This window comes from Conger conger, chromosome 10 (assembly GCF_963514075.1).
Source record: "Conger conger chromosome 10, fConCon1.1, whole genome shotgun sequence".
NCBI classification, from domain to species: Eukaryota; Metazoa; Chordata; class Actinopteri; order Anguilliformes; family Congridae; genus Conger; species Conger conger.
The window spans coordinates 25,316,723-25,336,456 of NC_083769.1; positions in this window are offsets into that span (position 1 = coordinate 25,316,723).

Sequence of the window (19,734 nt, forward strand, 5' to 3'; positions counted from 1 at the left end):
TGCCTTTCGCCCAATTTATGCTGGGATAGACGACCTTGTTCAGGATAAGCAGGTTAAGATAATGGATGGATGGATGGATTTGCATGGATCCACTTTTTACGGGACATCAGTTCACATTTCCTTTCCATTTAATCTGTGTTGATTCTGAATCTATGATGTCCGTTGTACTGTAGAGACACTTATATGTATGTGCATCTTGGCGTGTTATTTCAGAGTGTGTAAGGACACTAGTGCATTCTGGAATGTTAATGCCAATGTTTAGTCTGGACCCCCTTTGACAAACAGGTCTATTCCAGTCCAATCGAGGCTTTTCACTGTGGTGAGTTGCTGTCAAATGAGAAGGTGTTCAGTGTGTGATGTAGTGGTAAGTCCCCTTCAGTTTGGACTCGATGGTTGTCAGTTTAAATCCTGGATGGAGATATGCAATTCCCTGCAGCCCAAAAGTTATTGTTTGTCAATCTTCAGTTTCCCCAGGCATTATGCCTTAATCTCTAAATCTATAAAACAGGGTGTCAAACCCACAACCTGGAGGGAAGCAATGTTGTTTTTTTTGCCGGTTCCTTTCTAGCAGGTTTAGTTTTTGGAATCAAGGCATGGCCAATCTATGACTAGAAGTAATCACAAGTGCGAGGGACATTTACAGCCCTCCATGATTGAAGCCTGACCACCATTCTAAAGTCTAAATAAACATTATTCTTTCTTTGATTGGTGTCTCTCTTTAGATTGAGTGATAGCCCGTTACCATGCAGGGTGGCAAATCATTCAAAAGGGGACTTTGAGATTGCGCAGGTGAATAAACTAGATGGTCCTCTTGAGTAAGCGCCTTTCTGTCACACATACATACACACACACACACACACCCTCACTCTCATGATATTCTCTGCCCTCCTGTGGGAAATAGCTGTTTGTTTCAGTACTGCTGCAGAGCCATCACTCCATGCAGGGAGAGGAAGGTCAAATCCGGAAATGTATATTTTGTAGAGTGGACTCCAAAATGAATGATGGACAAGAAATATATGCACACAAACACACTGTCAGCACTTTATTAGGTATTCATTAGACTTCTGCTGCTGTATTAGGCTTCTGCTGCTGCTGCTGTAGCCTATCCACAGGTTTGACGTGTTGTGTGTTCAGAGATGCTCTTCTGCATACCACTGTTGTAATGTGTGGTTATTTGTGTTACTGTCACCTTCCTGTCAGCTTCACCCAGTCTGGTCATTCTCCTCAGACCCCTAATTAACAAGGCGTTTCTGTCTGCAGAACTGCTCCTCACTGGATGTTTTTTGTTGTTCACACCATTCTTTGCAAAATCTAGGCAATTAGCCATTTATGTGATACTCAAACCACCCTGTCTGGCACCAACAATCATTTCACGGTCAAATTCATTTAGATCACATTTTGTTCCCCATCCTGATTGTTGATGTGAACATGAACTGAAGCTCCTGACCCGTATCTGCATGATTCTACACATTGCACTGCTGCCACACAATTGGCTGATTAGATAATTGCATGAATAAGTAGGTGTACAGGCAATACAGTGATCAATGAGAGTAGATTTCAATGTAACCAGTAGTGCTAGTAAACCCATGATACAGTAAATGTTTCAATGTCAGACTTGGGTAAGCCATGATGCAATTTAAATGGTGTATTTTCTGTCTGTGGGTAAGAGGCTGCCATTAATCTTGCTAGCACAAAAGCTTTGTATTTTCAAAAATGTTGTACTGTATGTCTATATGTTAATATATGTCAAATGTTTCAGATGGTGGAGGGATTTTAATTTTTTAATTTTTTAATTTTATAAATGTTGTTCTGCCTTTTAGATGAGCTACATCATGGAGTATGTGACTGAAAGGCGTGTGGTTACGTTGTTTTTTTTAAAACTTATTACAGGACCACTGTAGTAGCCAATCGTCTTCGCCGTCGTCGGGGGTTTCCCTGAACAGTTGTTCAACGCAGAGTGCAAAAAACAGCTAGCCGAGGAGTTTTGACTTGTGTTGGCTTTCTGAAAAGTTCGAAGCTATGAAAAGAATCACTGCGGTTCTTTTTCTGTTACCGGCTACAGCTGTTAACACAGGTACAACTTTTAGTTATCCATCTACTTGATGCAAATGCTCACGTCACCTATAGCCATTTATTCATGAAAATTGAAAGTAAAGCACTAACTTTGTTGAAAGGGAACCACGCACTTCACTCAAAAGGGGAATGGTCTGTGGAACAAGCAAAGCAAAAACCCCGACATTTGAAGGAATTTGTATAACCCCCCCGGACAGATTTTTTCGGACCCAAAAAGAGGTCGTGTCGGGGTAAAAGAGAACGTTTGGTCACCCTAATTTAAGGCACTACGACAAAGATATTAAAATAATGTAAATACAACAGGACATGCCAAAGAATGCGTATTGCTAGATGGCGTAGGCACTAACCGTATCACTTACCGTATATATAATTTGGCGAAAATTAGATATACGGTTGGATAATTTAGTTTGTACGTTTTTGATTATATTAATACCTTCCCACTAGTCGTGATCAATGCACAGTTTTAAGTATTCCTGCATTGTTTTATTCATAAATAACACTACTTCCTCTCATAACGCAGTCAAATCAGTCGCTGCATGGAGCCTAGAAGCTATCCCTTAAGCAACGTAAAGCGCTAAGAGACACCGTTATCGGGAAACGCACCCGTGGTCTTTAGTGGTCCATCTGGTAGGGTGAGATGGGGGAAGTGGCCGCCCTTACTTTCGATTTACTTCTAAATTAGAATTAGAATTCATGCTTAAACTAATATGTTTTATGGAAATAATTAAGAGGGAACTTTGTTGTTCTCCCACTAAATGAATAAGAAAATAAATGCACTGGCAATGCTGAAAAAAATACTTAATAAAAAAATAAACAATATAATTACTGCGATAAACGTAAAATGTTGAACATGAGATAACTACTGTACTTTATTCATGTTTCAATGGAACCAATCTAAATCAAACATTAATTTAATAAAAAATAGATTTAACCCAAATCAAGGTTCCATAATTATTGGAACCCACGTTTATTACTTGGTGCATCCACCTCTGGCAATGTTAGCGCATGGAGTCTTTTTCTGTCTTTTTCTGCTTGACAAGGTTAAGGACCTTCTTCTATGCAGATCCTTCCTTTGTTTTATAATGTTAGCAAGGTGAAAATATCCTGCATAGTATGCCTTTAAGCCCACCCGTGAAGTATGCTTTAATAATCTTGTTCTTTCTTGTGCTTGTTCTCAACATGATGCTTGACATAAAGTTTAACGAATCCGAACATGAGTTCAGCTCTGTTGGCTCTTCTGTAACCAAGCTGGTTCAGTTTTCACTCTGCGTTTTGTGTTAACCCTCCTAATGTGTCAGAAAGCGACAAACACTTTTTGTGTTCGTGGGTCAAATTTTAACTTGTCACAAAACACACAATATTGTTTTTACCTCTTATTATTATTATTATTATTATTATTATTATTATTAATACCAGTAGTGCTAGTAAAAAACACACAATATAGTTTTTACCTCATATTATTATTATTATTATTATTACTATTATTATTATTATTATTATTATTAATAAAAAAAATTCATCTCAACTAATTATCCATTCATAGCCATACAAACACTTTTTTATTTTTTATGGTTCCCAAACCATTTACCTAACAATATAAGAGTCAACATAGCATCAGTTTCCTAGAATAAATTGTTTCTGTTTTTATTTTTTTAAATGTTAATGTTATCTGTGGTGTTATGGGTCAAATTTTATTTTAATTTTATATTTTTGTTAGAAGAAAAAAAGTCCTAAAACAAATGTTATTTTGTTGAAAAGAACACATTCAAATTGAACATGAACAGGAGGGTTTCTCTCTTTCTTATGTCAATGCAGTCCACCTTACCTAAACATAGGTACCGCCATGAGTATCCATTTCTAATGCAAAATATTTCCTATTATTTGTCAATTACCCAGGAGGGCAACAGTGATATATTTCCAATGCCCCGTGCCAGTCCCCAAGAAGCTTAGGAACATGTTCTAAAATTGCACAGGAACCTTGTCTGGATCTATGGTCATAACCGACTCGTGAGCCTCAACAAAGAAATTGGCTGAGTGTTTGAAGATGCGCTCTCTCCTAGTACCTACGCCATTCATCAAATCTTCTATTAAAGCAAAAAATGTAAATGCAATGTAAAGAGAGGTCAGAAATTATGGCCAGTTTGCCACTGTACATTTACATAATAAATACAAAGCAGTTTTATATGTCATATGTATTTCTACTGAACCAAACTGTGAAGTCAATACACCCCAACTGGTTACCCATTAAACCCAGCCTGGACCCTGGCTTGGACTTAAAAGTTTATGAATGAAGTCTCAAGCCTTGAAGCAAGAGATTAATCTTAACATGTATTTTCTTTTGGAGTTTAGTTTTATGTAGTCCTTTATATTATTAGTTCAGTGAAAATAAAATGTAGGATTACTTAAAATATTTAGATCTAAATGTAAGGTTCACTGACATAGACATGCACACACAGACAGTTGTCCTTGTGAAGTTTGGTAACAGACGTTAGGATTTAGTGCGGCATGTGCAGTATAGTTGTATAGGAAAGTCTTATGAATTTAATGCAATGCATATTTCTGTTCAGGAAACAAATATTCTTCTGCCTTCACAACTCTATGTTGATGTTTCTCCACAGGGTCACACTCTGGGCATTTGTAACATTTATATACGGACAGACCCAATTCCCAGAATTCAGTGGAGTGGTTATGTTGGATGATCTTCATGTGCTCTACTATGACCGCAACATAAAGAAATGGCTCTCTCGAAGCCAACCAAGCTCAACAAATGTTGGAAGATTTTATCCTTGAAGGCGCAAACATTGTGATGGAAACATTATAATTCCATGAGAAATCCAGCCCATCATGTAAACCTCTTCTCCAATCACACTGGAGGTGAGCTGAGTGCAACAACCAGATGTTTGACATGTACAGGTTGGTTGTTTGAATGTGGCCCACTTGATACTTCATTAAAGACGGGCAGTGGTTGCTCTACAGCATGGTGGCTGGCCATACTTGTGCATTTCCTGTTTGCTCAGTCAGAGGACTGTTCAGAGACTGGATGACCCTCTAATCTGAATTAATTGTGGTAAACGATAAAAAAAATCTGGGATTAAAAAAACCACAGCTCAAAAATGATAGATGAAGCCCATATGCAGGTTTACACATAAAGCCAGTTACAGCATCTGCAGTAAAAAGGATGATAGCAGAGCTGAATAAATCCACTAAATTTAGGGTAAAGGTGTTATGTACGGTGCAGAGAACCCAGACGCAGACCACAGGATAATCCAAAATCGTAGTTTTAATGTTCATTAGTCAAAAGCCAAGAGATCCAGTACACAGCCAAAAACAAAAGAATGGTCGAAAAACAAGCAAGAGGTCAAAATCCAGAAAATCACAGGGCGAAGGTACAGAAGGGAAAAAACAAACTCGTAGTCAAAAACACAAAGCGAAAACATTGAAAAACCAGAAAATCAGAAGTGCAAACAAAACAAGAGGGCAAGGCAGGTACGGAAGTCAAGGCAAAGGGGTGTCTATCAAGAATCTCAATAATAAGGCTTACACAAAATCGGCACTTACTATGATCAACGTTCTGACAAAGAAGCATACTGAGAATGGGGTGGAAATACAAGAGGGAAGGTGACAATCTAGGCGGGGCAGAGAAAAAGGTGGGCTAAACAAATAGACAACAGGTGGGGAAACATAATAGGGTAATAAAATAATAACGGGAGGGAGACGAAAACGTGGACTGGATGCACGAAACAAAACATGTAAAACATATGGCTCCGGATTAGGGAGTAGACATTTGCAAAGTTTGAAGACGTAGTGATAGTTAGAGACAGGTGCGAACACTTCGCTGAAACTAAACGAGTAATCAGGGATAGCATAGGGAGGCGGAGTTACAGAACAGTGCAGAAATACTAAGAGATAGCGTTAGTGAGTTAGTTACGTGAATATTTCTAAACTACCCAATAAAAGTGATTGTTAGTTAGTTAGTTAGACAGACAGTACGTGTATTAATCGGATCAGTACTGTACAAAACCTAGATTAGTAGTAGTTAGTGAGAATCGTGCTTTACAACATTTAACTACCAAGAAAAAGCAGGAAGTAAGAATCGCGAGTCTTAGAAAAAATGTTGAAAAATCGAAAACTACCGTAACCACCCGAATAGTGGGACACGCAGACAGGGGAGTGACTAGACTGGTAAACATTCAGATGCAGACATAACAGGGGAGGACAATAGAGAACTGTAATGGAAAACATAAACCAGGTAACTATGAAAAATGAATAATAAACAAGAATAAACATGAAAACATACAGAACAAATACAGAAACTACAAATGGCTGGTTTATACTCCTTCACTCAACTGAAATCGCAGAATGTTCATGAACGTTCTAATGTTGCCCAACATTGCAATGGTCATTGTTTAATTAAAAATATATTTCATTTATGAATTATAAACTGGTTGCAGCGATGGTTGCCCAACAAAATATAAACCAGTCTTAACAGGTACATTCACAGAAGTTAGTTACAGCTAGGAGTAAAACGGAGGGCATTAAGAATGTTTCTTTATGAACGAATATTCAAAGTTTTGGCATTGGACATTTTCAATAGATGTTGCACATTCAACAATTTATATTCTTTAGGTCACGAATGCAATTGAGGAGTGCACTAGACTACAAATATTCTCATTGCATTTTCATGAAAGCATGTCAAGTATGTAGGTTGATGTTTGAGACTCTTGGCTTATTTGCCTCTTTTTTTTCTTTGTTTTGAAGGAGTTCATGTTCATCAGAGGCTGGGTGGATGTGTGCTGGACAATGACAAGCCCAGTCCGGTCATGGTGTGGGAAGCTTATGATGGAACAGAAGTGGCTCGTTACGACATACGTAATCGCACCGTCAACCCTCTATGGCCACAGCTTATGTGGTCCTGAAGTACTATCTGGAGAAAGAGAAGAACATTGTGTTAAGAAAAGGTAAAGCAACCTTCTACAAACACCTAACTAAAGCACATGTTCTTTATACCCTGATATCCTGTACAGTTTGGAATTGCTGGACTGTAACATTTCCTGTGGCCATAATAGCAGTGGGGTGCAGAAATTTGGGACATGAGATTGATTTTTATTTTCATTTTGTACTGTTTATACATGATTTAAAAAAAAGGAAAAAGGCCCTGTGCAAAAGTATGGGAACCCTTTTGGATTATTATTAGTTACTTAAAAAAAATATAATTACTAAGGCCCAGGCCCAGGTGATTTACTCATTAGGGCTTCAATGAGTCAGATGAGTATAATTCCAGTACTGAAATTCCATGACTTGTGAAGTATCCAACTGCAGTGGCTGTTCTGCCACATGTCAACAACCATAGGTTCCTCTAAACAGTTGTCCAAGGATGGAGGAGGCAAAAAAAGATTCTCTCAATGTTTCAAACTACCTATTATATACTGTGTTAACACAAACTCTGCGCACACACAAACACACCATTTCTGAAAAAAAGATTTACAGAAATGGATTGTAGCAAGAAATTGCACAGCATGGAATGAGCGCCGGTGTTAACATATGTGCAACCTGTCCATTATACAAAACTGAAATCAATGTAAAACTACGCTGAGTGTTAACATTGCTACAATATGTCTTGGCTGCAATGGTATTGCCTGGTTGATGTACAACAAAGTAATAATCCCCCCTCCCCCATTTCTTTCCGCAGCCAAATTGACTAAATAAGAATCTACGGTAGAAGTTATAAATAAGTGCTTATGACCTAACGTTGTTCATTGTTAAGAAACAATACCAGAGCGTATAAAATTATTTTTTAGCATGGCTATATAAAAATGTATTTGGTCCTTCAAAAATCCAAGGCACACTTGACCTTGCCACACAGCACACTGTTGAAAACCACTGCCTGAAAATATGCAGCTATAAAAGGTCTGTAATTCCTACACACACCTGATATGGATTTAAATACCTTCAGAGCTGACAGTGCTTTAATCTCATTAATCTTCATTGTTTATTTTCCAATCCAATATGGCAGAATACAGTGCCAAAACAACCAAAATTGTGTCACTGTCCCAATATATTCACATTTAACTTGACATTTAATACGTTTTAAATTATTTTGTTGTCATGGTTGATGTTGTAGTCCCCATCATCTGCATGGAGAGTACCCTGGATCCAACCTGCTCAGGCGTGCCCTTTGTTTTGTTTTAAATGTAAATGTAAAAATATTTTCTGACTGCTTTTTCTGGATAGCAGTGGCTTCGTACATTCACTGAGCACTGGTCCTTTTGCTCTCAAAACAGCCTCAATTCTTTGTGGAATGGATTCCACAAGAAATGGAAAAAAAAAAATTGAGATTCTGTTCCATGACATGATTGCCTCCCACAATTTCTTCAGATTTGTCTTCTGTTCTATCACATCCCAACCACAAGGTGTTCTATTGGATTCAGATCCGGTGACTGGGAAGGCTGCTGAAGAACATTGAACTCATTGTCATGTTCATGAAACCAGTATGAGATTACTTGCATTGTGACATGGGGCATTATCATGCTGGAAGTAGCCATTAGAAGGGGAGTACATTGTGGCCGTGAAGGGATGCACATGGTCAGCAACAATACTCAAATAGTATGTGGCATTCAAGTGATGATTGATTGGTATTAACAGACCCAAAGTTTGCCAAGAAAACACCATTACACCACCGCCACCAGCCTGGAATGTTGACACATGTGGGTGCTACGCTGTGCAGTAGTTACATTTATGTGACAGTCCTTTTCTAACAAAATGGTGTACATTTTTATCCCATGTGAGGAAACTGTGCTTCCCTGCATTGCTGTATAACTGCCCTTTCTCTGGCTAATGCACTGTGGCTAATGAGCTGTCTGGCCACGGGCTTCTACCCCCAACACATCAACCTGATGTTGTTTCTAGTCTTTACCACCACTTCATTTGTCATCTATAAGAGGAGAAGCATAGGTGAGAGGCAATATTCATGGGGATGTCTTAATGGGGAAAGGGTGAAACATTTTTATCTTCATCATTTTGTCTTTTCACTCTACATCATGGCTAAAGGTTATTGTTTGCTAAAGGTAAGTGCCTGGATATTACAATGAATACAGTAGAGTATGCTCTTCTGCCTCTTTAGAAGATATGTCACAGATAGTTTGTCTTCTTCATTTCAGAGTCAGAAGACAAAGCTTCAAGCCTCCATTTGCTCCCAGCAAGTGCAGGCTATTATGTGTGCGTCAACATATAGGCTGCAGCACCTCTTATTCTATTTACACCTGTCAAGTTAATTATTCTGCAATTTACAGTTATGTATATTTTAATATTGAATAATGTAATTGATTAGAAGGACATGAGAGACAGAGACAGAGGGTGTTTCTCAGTACCAAGAATGTGATGTCAGGACTCCTGTTCTTGTGAAGTAGCTCCTTTTGGGAGACCGCACTTCCAAGAACTCAAGGGCAGAGAATGCAGTTTTATGTGGGGTGCCCTGTAGCATAGTGGTTAAAGTAAATGACCGGTCGGTCGGTGGTTCGAATCCCGGTGTAGCCACAATAAGATCCGCACAGCCGTTGGGCCCTTAACCCTGCATTGCTCCAGGGGAGGATTGTCTCCTGCTTAGTCTAATCAACTGTACGTTGCTCTGGATAAGAGCGTCTGCCAAATGCCAATAATGTAATAATGTATGTATTTGAGATGCAATGCGTGCTTGTGATACCCCTATAATCTGCTGCCATACAACTACCTTACATTCGCTTGCAGCCTCATACCGACAAGCACATGTGATTAACAGAAGGGTATTGCTAGGATTCCGGGCACATCCTCCCCCATGAGAATTTAAATGAAAAAATTGTTTTGAAAATGAAGTACATTTTTTTTTAAATCTAAAAAAATGAACTACATTAAAAAGAAATCTGTTCCTTATGGCAATACAATATCACCACTTGCCACACAAGACATTGTCAACAAGAAAGTACCTACTCTGGGACACACAAGCCACATCCACAGTTTATTATGAAATGGTCTATAGTACCCCAATCAAAGTCTGAAAAAATGCACTCAAAGCTGTTTAATGAGCCACACACCCTCAAGTCACTTACTCTCAATCATATAGAATGCCTATAGACATTTTTCAGAATTTTCACCTTTGGTGCCTGAAGTCTGATAATAAGACCCATTTAATTAGGACCCCTTATTTTAACCCCTTTAGTTCCCTTCCTGTTTTCATTCCTTCCACAGTGAGCCTTCTTGTTTCATTCTTTCCCTTTTCTACAAACTTTTCGACTTGTTTCTGCCTGAGAAGAGTTCAAGGAGATGGAGGTTGAGAGGGAGAGGTATGGGGGAAAGGCTGGGGGAATTGCAAACACTTTCCGGAAAGTGTCTAATTTAGTAAGCAAAATACAGTATTTACACCTCAAGACACATAATAATTTAATGTGTCCTTTTGGAGTCTCCAAATATCCTTTTTGGAAAACTGCCTAGATATAGCTGGTGATTTTTTTGTGATATTGTCATCAAATTTCAAAGGGGATTTGTCCAGTGATGTGATTGTGGCTCAGTTGTGTACACTGATCTGTATCCACTGTAAAACTGAAAATATTTACTGGAAATAAATTACTTACACTTCCACTGTGTTTGAGCGTCTGTGACTTTGTATTTGTTATATTTAGTAAAATTATGACTCTTGGATTACAAACCCCAAAGGGTTATCATTCAGATGAGGCAGTCGACTCTGGTTGGACCCGAACAGCATATTCGCACATCACAAGCATGCATAGCCTTCTCTGTCCTTGTGTTCTTGCAAGACCATTCTCATCTAAAAAATGTGCTTCCCAAGAACACAAGTATGTTCTTGCATGCTTGGCATTTCATTCTTGGTTTTGGAGTGGGACTTGGGCCGTTAAATATGATGTCACGCACATTCATAAGAACGCAAGTACGGACAAGTAGGCTGCTGTTCATGGTTATTGAGAAAAATATTTTTTCGGAAATCCGTATATAAATTTATGTGCAATTGGAAACAAACTAACAAATTCCACTGGATTTATCAAACACACATATACACAGCTTTCTTTATTCCCGTATATCATAGTTTGACCTAGTTGTGTACGCTGGAGGAATGCATTGGCCAATTAATAGCAAATTATAACCCAAGTTATAACACATTGGCCAAATGAACCATGGTATGCTAGTTGGTAAATAGATGTGCTCTTCAAGGGTTCAGGCTGTATCTATGTGATCACGCTAGGACTCGGAACTGAATTTTCCTCTTGGGTCCTCAATGCACTTTCCCCTGGGTTTGATTTGGACTTCATTGTACGTCACTCAGGATAAAAGCGTCTGCTAAATGCATGTAATGTAATGTAATAAGAGAGTCATTGGTAATGACTCAATACTGTCTGAAGCCAAAACAAAGTAGGTGAAAATGCAAAAAAAAAAAATTCTCCTTTGTTTTACAATAAAATACTGAGAATAATAAACAGGTATGATTGAGTTGAACCTATAGCTTTTTCTGAATTATAAACTCCTTGACCACATGCAAGCAAAATCTTAGGTTGATAAACAGAAGTACTAAAGATCTATGAAGCAAAATGTAAGCAGTGTACCCTGGTGTCCTTTAGTGTCTCCAAATTTATCCAAATGGATAAATTGTGCATTGTAGTAAATCATAAAATAAACATAATTTACAAAGAAAATGTGTTGTTGTCACTCATGAGACTCACTTCTACCTCATTTCCATGTGGGAATTATATTTGTATAAATTTGTATATCAGTATAAAACATTTATATTTGTCTCATCAGACCAGCAAATATTTTTCCTCAAGCTCACAGAGTCCATTAAATGCCATTTGGTAAACTAGGAACTCAAAAGTGGCTTCCGTCTAGCCACTCGACCATAAAGGCCAGAGCTAGCCATCCTTCCAGCAGGTTCTACCATCTCTGCAGAGGATTTCTGAAGCTCTGTTCGAGTGACCGTTGGGTTTTTGGTCACTTCCATGACCTTCTTGCCCGGTTACTCAGCTTGGCTGGCATGGCCAACTCTAAGAAGAGTCCTGTTGTTTCCAAATCTCTGGTGGTTCAATAATTCAGGCCATTGTGCTCTTGGGAACACTCAAAACTTTAGAAATGGTTACACTTGCCCTGACCTATGCCTCGCCACAATTTTACTTGGACTAAAATTTCCCACAGGTGGACTCCAATGAAGTTCTAGACACTTCTCAAGGATTATTAAACCGCGTGCACCTGACCACAATTTATAGTGCCACAGCAAAGGGTCTGAGTACTTATGTAAATGAGAGATTTCAGTTTGAGATATTTTAGATATTTAAAATGACATCATGTCATTATAAAATGACAATAAGTAAATACACTTTTTAAAAAGATTTTTGAAGCCAATGTCTTTTGATTAAATCATGGTTTGATATTCAGAGGGGATTGAATGAAAAAAGAATGCTTCCACAAGGTTAAGAACACCAATTCCATTCATTTAAAAAAAGACAAAATACAAAATCCAGACACTTTACATGAGCAATAACTTTCAAGTGCAAATACCATTATCGACTCTATGATAAATCATAGCAAACTCTTATTTTAAAAATTGTGTTTACTATAATAGGCACTGTTTTGTTGAGTAAGAAAACGGTAAGCAAGGTAGAAGTAGTAAAAAAAGGAATCTTGCAAGTTTTTTTTTTGTTTGGTCTAAAGAATTAGTATCTTGATATCATTTAGTGTGAAGTGCCTTAATGCCATTGTAAAATTTAGTGGGAGTGTTGTAATACAGTAATTTGACAATGGGTGTCACTAATGTGCTGTACTGCCCTCTAGTGTCTGCTTGTAATTCCGGTTGGATCTCTGAATGAAAACACGTAAAAACTTCAATAGCAGCATCTCGTTGGACTCCCTGGTGGTGTATTTGAAGTAGTTGAGTGGGTGGGCCAGCACATCGAACAGGGTCTTTATCAACTTTTTATCCTGAAAGGAAAAGGAGAACCAGCAGATTCTTGAGAACAGAGTTCAGAATTCTATGTGTGTTCAACATGGCCATCTCAAAGGTTCGAGGGTCTCCCTTGCTGTTCTTCACACAGGGAAACAATACATACACTCGCTAACACAACACCATGAAACAGAAAGAGAAGTAGTGTCTGGTTGATGTTAAGGTGCAGATGCTGTTGTCACTCTACTACTTATTGATTTTAACCCCCTTGGATGCTTTGCATATAGATTTGGTTATTTGGTATGTTGTGTTTGGATGCTATTAATTATGTAAACATTGGGACCAAGATGGTATTATTTTAGATGGTTGGTCTTTCAGTTTTGGTTCCTTGAATTCTCATCTTGAGGATTTCTTGGTGGTTTTCAGAGGCATAGAGTCTTCCATCCCTCACAATGTTCTCCACCATCTGTTCATAGTCATCTAAAGCATAAACATATGTCACAACACAGACATTTCCCAAACCACTCTATTGACAAGGTCTCTATTGCCTTTGATCTAAGCTCCTTCTTTCAAAAACCTGGTAAATATGGGCGTGAGCATATTAATTCAGTTCAGATTAGGCATTGCTGACTGTAGATGTGTGTGAATGTATTTGCAGATCTGGGAATTCCTCAGGAAATATCACTATCCCTAAAGATTCCCTATCAACCTGGACAGGAAAGCAAGCTAGCTGCCACAGCAGAATACATGCTTTCACAGGTAGCAAACTACAAAACAGGCTAAAACAACAGTTATTATGCATTACATTTTTGGTTAGCTGCTGTTCCTGTGTTAAAAGGCAAGTTTGTTATGAGCTGTCAATAAACAGTTTAATAGCAGAGGGAATTATGGTTTTATCTGGAAATTTATTTTTCCTTAACTTTCCAAAGTAAAACCTCAGAAGCCTCAAACCTCAAATGAAGGGTCCCAATTTTGTTGGACACAACAATAAATTAACATAACCCAGATGCAGTGCAAGATCTTCATTCTTGTGAAATGAAAAAACATTGATTTCCAATCATGACAACTTAATACAAAAATATCGTTTATAAATTGCAAGGTGGACTAGTTTCACAGGATAAAAAATATCTAATTCTCATTAATGTATTTTATCTCCATATACTGAAGTATATTCCATTTTTGAAAGGGGAGGAACCGAGCAGTATGTACCGTCATAGGTGACGTTGGGATCTGGAAGCCACGGGCACTGTTGGCCTCGTTGGATTTGAAGTTGATCCAGAGACGGCGGGAGCGGGCACTGGCAATAACAGTGTGTAGTTAGTAGCATTACCACTGCTGTGGGATAGAGCACTGTTTGCTGTTTCCCGTTGAAATTAAATGGATAAAATATCACAATTTCACCAAGGGAGCCATCAAACAGAACAATAAAACAGATCACAATGTCCTGTGATGCTCATGACATGATTCGTAATTGTGCTAAATATCAATGAACAAAATTCAAGGTCACAACTGAAATGAGTAACGTCTGCTTCTCTGAAGGAATGAAATAAGTGCAGATTTGAAGAAAAATGTGCCTACCTGCACAGGAAGTGATGTTGCGGGCACCGACAGGGCCGTGCCCGTCGCTGCCAGGGCACAGGTCACAGGCTAACTGTCCCTCCCTCTCCTGGAAGGTACCTGGAGGGCACTGGATGCAGCGATCCTGCTCACCATGGTAGTAGGACCCGGGCAAACATCTGACTGAGAGATTAGCCATAGGAATCCAGTAAAACAGCAGTATATGAAGCCTACAGTACAACCATGGCATGCACACACACACACACACACATCATACACACTGCCGGATACAGTCTAACCTGCACACAGGTTTCACATATAAGAGAAACCGGAAACTGATTTCTACCTACAGCTCTTAAACCTACAGCTCCTACACCTACAGCTCTTAAACCTACAGCTCTTAAACCTACAGCTGTTATACCTACAGCTCTTAAACCTACAGCTCTTATACCTACAGCTCTTAAACCTACAGCTCTTACACCTCCAGCTCTTAAACCTACAGCTGTTATATCTACAGCTCTTAAACCTACACCTCTTAAACCTACAGCTGTTATACCTACAGCTCTTACACCTACAGCTGTTATACCTACAGCTCTTACACCTCCAGCTCTCTTAACACAGCGGCCGCTGTCCTTCTCCCATCCTGGTCCGCAGTTCTCCTGTCTCTCTCCCACCTGCGGCAGCTTCTGAGCCAGTTTTGTCTGCATTTAACTGAAGAAAGTTACTGGCCATCCAGTCCTTTATAGCAGACAAACAGTCATGCAGTACATTAAGTTTATCAATCCTGTCAGGTTTAAAAGAAACATATAACTGAATGTCGTCCGCATAGCGGGAACACTCGATTCTCTTTTGAAGTGACAACCAGGGGAATTCAAGTTCGCAGGGATGCAGGAGATTGAGTTGCCAATCAGATTTAAGAAATTAATAGGTGGATACATTTGTGTGATCAGTTTTGACATGACAGGGTGAACACCCCTACATATAACAGAAAAATAGAATGGGATCTTAAATTCTCAAGCTAACACAGTGAGTCAGGATCTTCAATTAATGTATGAAATGAACAAAAGTATCATATAGAGTACAGTGCCCCCTTCTGGCCTATCAAAACATAGTTTTCCCAGGAGTCTCTCCCATCTCCACTCACCGAGCACTTTATTAGGAACATTTTTACTTTATTACACCTACTTAGTCATGCGATTATCTAATCAGCCAATTGAGTGGCAGCAGTGCAATTCATACAATCGTGTAGATACAGGTCAGGAGCTTCAGTTAATGTTCACATCAACCATCAGAATGGGGAAAAAATGTCTAAGTGACTTTGACCCATGGAATGACTGTTGGTGGCAGACAGGGTGGTTTGAGTATCTCAGAAACTGCTGATCTTCTGGGATTTTCACGCACAGTAGTCTCTAGAGTTTGCAAAGAATGGGGCAAAAAAAATGTTTTCATCCAGTGAGCAGCAGTTCTACAGACAGAAACACCCTGTTAATGAGAGACATCAGAGGAGAATAGCCAGACTGGTCAAAGCTGACAGGAAGGTGACAGTAACACAAATAACCACACATTACAACAGTGGTATGCAGAAGAGCATCTCTGAACACACAACGCATCATAACTCTAAGTGGATAGGCTACAACAGTTCGACATGTCAGGGTACAGGGTGATGCATCACTGCCTACATCGTCAGCCCTCCTCTGTAACGGCAGAAGCGCGCGTCTCACCTGGCCCGAGCGTGCGCCCCCCCTCGTCCCCCCGCCCCTTCAGCTTGGGGTGCAGGTGGCACTTTGCATCTTTGATCTCGAAGGAGGTGGTCTGCTTCACTGGAGGGGCCAGAGTCTCTACAGACAAAGCAAGAGTTGTATGCATTGAATCATCTCATTGGTCAAAGAGATTCAAGTTGAATTGATCAAATCCCACCTGGATATCCCATATGATATTTACTTCTTCGATTCATTCAAACTATTTTTGTAAGGGTGAGGCTGGGCGGAGAGCCAGAAGCGACCGAGGAGGACCCTCTAAAACGAACACGAGAACGGGTTCGTCACTAAATCCCAGGGAACAGCGGGAATGGGAAATAAACACAGAACTGAACCAGATAAGGGAAAAAGGAAAAGCCCCAAAAAACGGCTATAAGAAAACAAATCAACCCTTCAAAAACAGGGCGAACCGCACCACTGGCTTAGGTGCTTCCAATGACCGTGGAACAAAATAAAATACAACCTAGCCGGGGAAAAAGGCTAGGCACGAAAATAAAAACCTCGAGACGCAGCTCGGGATCAAAACGCAAACCAAAAATACATACCAGGGGACAACGTCCCCCAACCTCCGACTCACACGAGTCAAAAAGAAAACCAAAACCTTAGAGGAAGGCGCCAGCGAACACAACACAGCTGAACGCCTTCCTTACCTTTTAATCTTTTAGTTTTTTAGCAGTGAAACACACACCAGCACAGTACCGGACTCTTAAGTCTCACAGAGTCTACCAAGTGCTTTTACCGGCTTTGTGTCAGAGCGCACAGTGAACACAAAAGCATTGGTAGACTGCCGGCACTGGCCTTAAATACTCTTTCGGAGGGGAAAAATCCTCTGCCAATAATGACAGCCAGGTGAAGCCAATGAGCACCAGCCCTCTGGTGGACACCCTAGATATTACCTCACCATGACAGGACCCCCCTACTAAGGATCGACCCCAGGCGATCCTTCAGTCCCCCGCCTGCGAAACTCGCGAATTAGTTCTGGGTCCAGAATGTCCCTCGTGGGGACCCAACAGCGTTCTTCCGGGCCGAACCCCTCCCAGTCTATGAGGTATTGTTTACCTCTGCCTACCCGGCGCTCCGCCAGGATGCGCCGCACGGTGTAGACCGGACCCCCGTCAAGTAATCGTGGGGGTGGTGGAGGAACTTCCGCAGGGGCCAGTACGCTTGTCAATACGGGTTTAAGACGGGAAACGTGGAACGTGGGGTGAATTCTCATGGAGTGGGGCAGCTGGAGACGCATTGTGACGGGGTTGATTTTTCTAATGATTTTAAACGGCCCCACGTATCGAGGGGCGAGCTTACGCGACTCCACTCGCAAGGGCAAATCACGCGTGGACAACCAGACCCGTTGCCCCACCCTATAGCAGGGCGCCGACTGACGGCGCCTGTCGGCCAGCTTCTTCTGGTTGGCAGTAGCCCTCAAAAGAGCCGTACGGACCCTCCTCCAAGTGGCCCGGCATCGCCGAACAAAGGCCTCAGCCGAGGGCACTTCACCCCCTTTCTCCAGGTCCGGGAACAATGGCGGAGGATATCCAAACTGCACCTCGAACGGCGAGAGCCCCGTGGATGCATTCTGTAGTGTGTTATGGGCGTACTCCGCCCACGTGAGTTGGCGGCTCCACGAAGAGGGGTTGTCAACAGCCAGGCACCGGAGTGTGTTCTCCAGCGTTTGGTTGGTGCGTTCCGTCTGCCCGTTGGTTTGTGGGTGGAAGCCAGATGAAAGGCTCACCGAGGCGCCCAACAGGGAACAGAATGCCCGCCAGAACCGGGACGCGAACTGAGGGCCACGATCAGACACCACGTCCTGGGGCAGCCCGTGAATTCTGAATACGTGGTCCACCACCAACCGTGCAGTCTCCACTGCCGAGGGTAGCTTAGGTAACGCCACAAAATGAGCCGCCTTAGAAAAACGATCCACTACCACTAAAATGACCGTTTTACCCCCTGAGGGTGGCAATCCTGTGATAAAATCTAATGCGATGTGGCTCCAGGGACGCCTAGGAATAGGTAGCGGACGTAGCTGCCCTGATGGTGGGCGGTGGGAGCCCTTGCTGCGCGCGCAGACAGGGCACGCGGCCACAAACTCGCAGACATCCTTCTCCATCCCGGGCCACCAGAACCGTCGGGACAACAAATCTTTCGTACGGTGAACCCCGGGATGCCCCGCCAGCCGTGAGGCGTGTCCCCACAGTAACACTTGGGGCCGGACCCCAGTGGGCACAAAGAGACAGTTTGGCGGACCCCCTCCTGGATCCGGCTCCTGGCGTAATGCTCTACGCACCGCTGATTCCACCTCCCAAATAATCGGCGCCACTATTCTAACCCCCGAGAGAATAGGTTCAGGATCGCGTTCCCCATCTGTCTTGTCGAAAACCCTAGAGAGGGCATCAGGTTTGGTGTTTTTGGACCCAGGGCGGTATGTCACTGTGAAAGAAAAACGTGCAAAAAACAGTGCCCAGCGGGCTTGACGCGCGTTGCGTGTCTTGGCGATCTGAATATATTCTAGATTTTTATGATCCGTCCACACAGTGAACGGATGCTCCGCCCCCTCCAGCCAGTGCCGCCACTCCTCTAAGGCTAACTTGACTGCTAGCAGTTCCCTGTCCCCCACGTCGTAATTTCTCTCGGCCTGTGACAGTGACCGGGAGAAAAACGCACAGGGATGCACTTTTTGGTCTTGGGGAGACCGTTGTGACAGAATAGCCCCTACCCCCAGCTCGGAAGCATCAACCTCTACAATGAACGGCAGAGATGGGTTCGGAGTTATAAGAATCGGCTCGGAACAGAACCTTTTCTTTAACTCGACGAACGCCGCTTCTGCACGAGGTGTCCACACAAAGCGCGCCAGGGCATTCTTTTTCGTGAGCGCAGTGATAGGTGCGACTACCGTGCTAAAATTACGAATAAAACGACGGTAAAAATTGGCGAACCCTAGGAATCTCTGCACCTGTTTCACAGATTCCGGGGTGGGCCAATTCCTCACGGCAGAGATTTTTCTCGGGTCCATCTCCGTTTTACCTGCTGAGACGATAAAACCCAGGAAGGATACCGAATTTGCATGGAACACGCATTTCTCAGCCTTAACAAAAAGGCGAGCCTCCAAAAGGCGCGTCAGTACCAGTTTCACGTGGCGAATGTGCTCAGAGGGGGTAGCGGAGAAAATCAAAATATCGTCTAAATAGACGAACACAAATTTCTCCAACATCTCCCTGAGCACATCGTTAACGAGTGCTTGAAATACAGCAGGGGCGTTGGTGAGGCCGAAGGGCATAACCAAATATTCATAATGGCCCGAATGCGTATTGAACGCTGTTTTCCACTCGTCTCCCTCCCGTATGCGTACCAGGTTGTATGCGTTACGAAGGTCTAATTTCGTAAACACTGACGCAGTTTGCAATCGCTCAAACGCAGAATTCATAAGCGGCAGGGGGT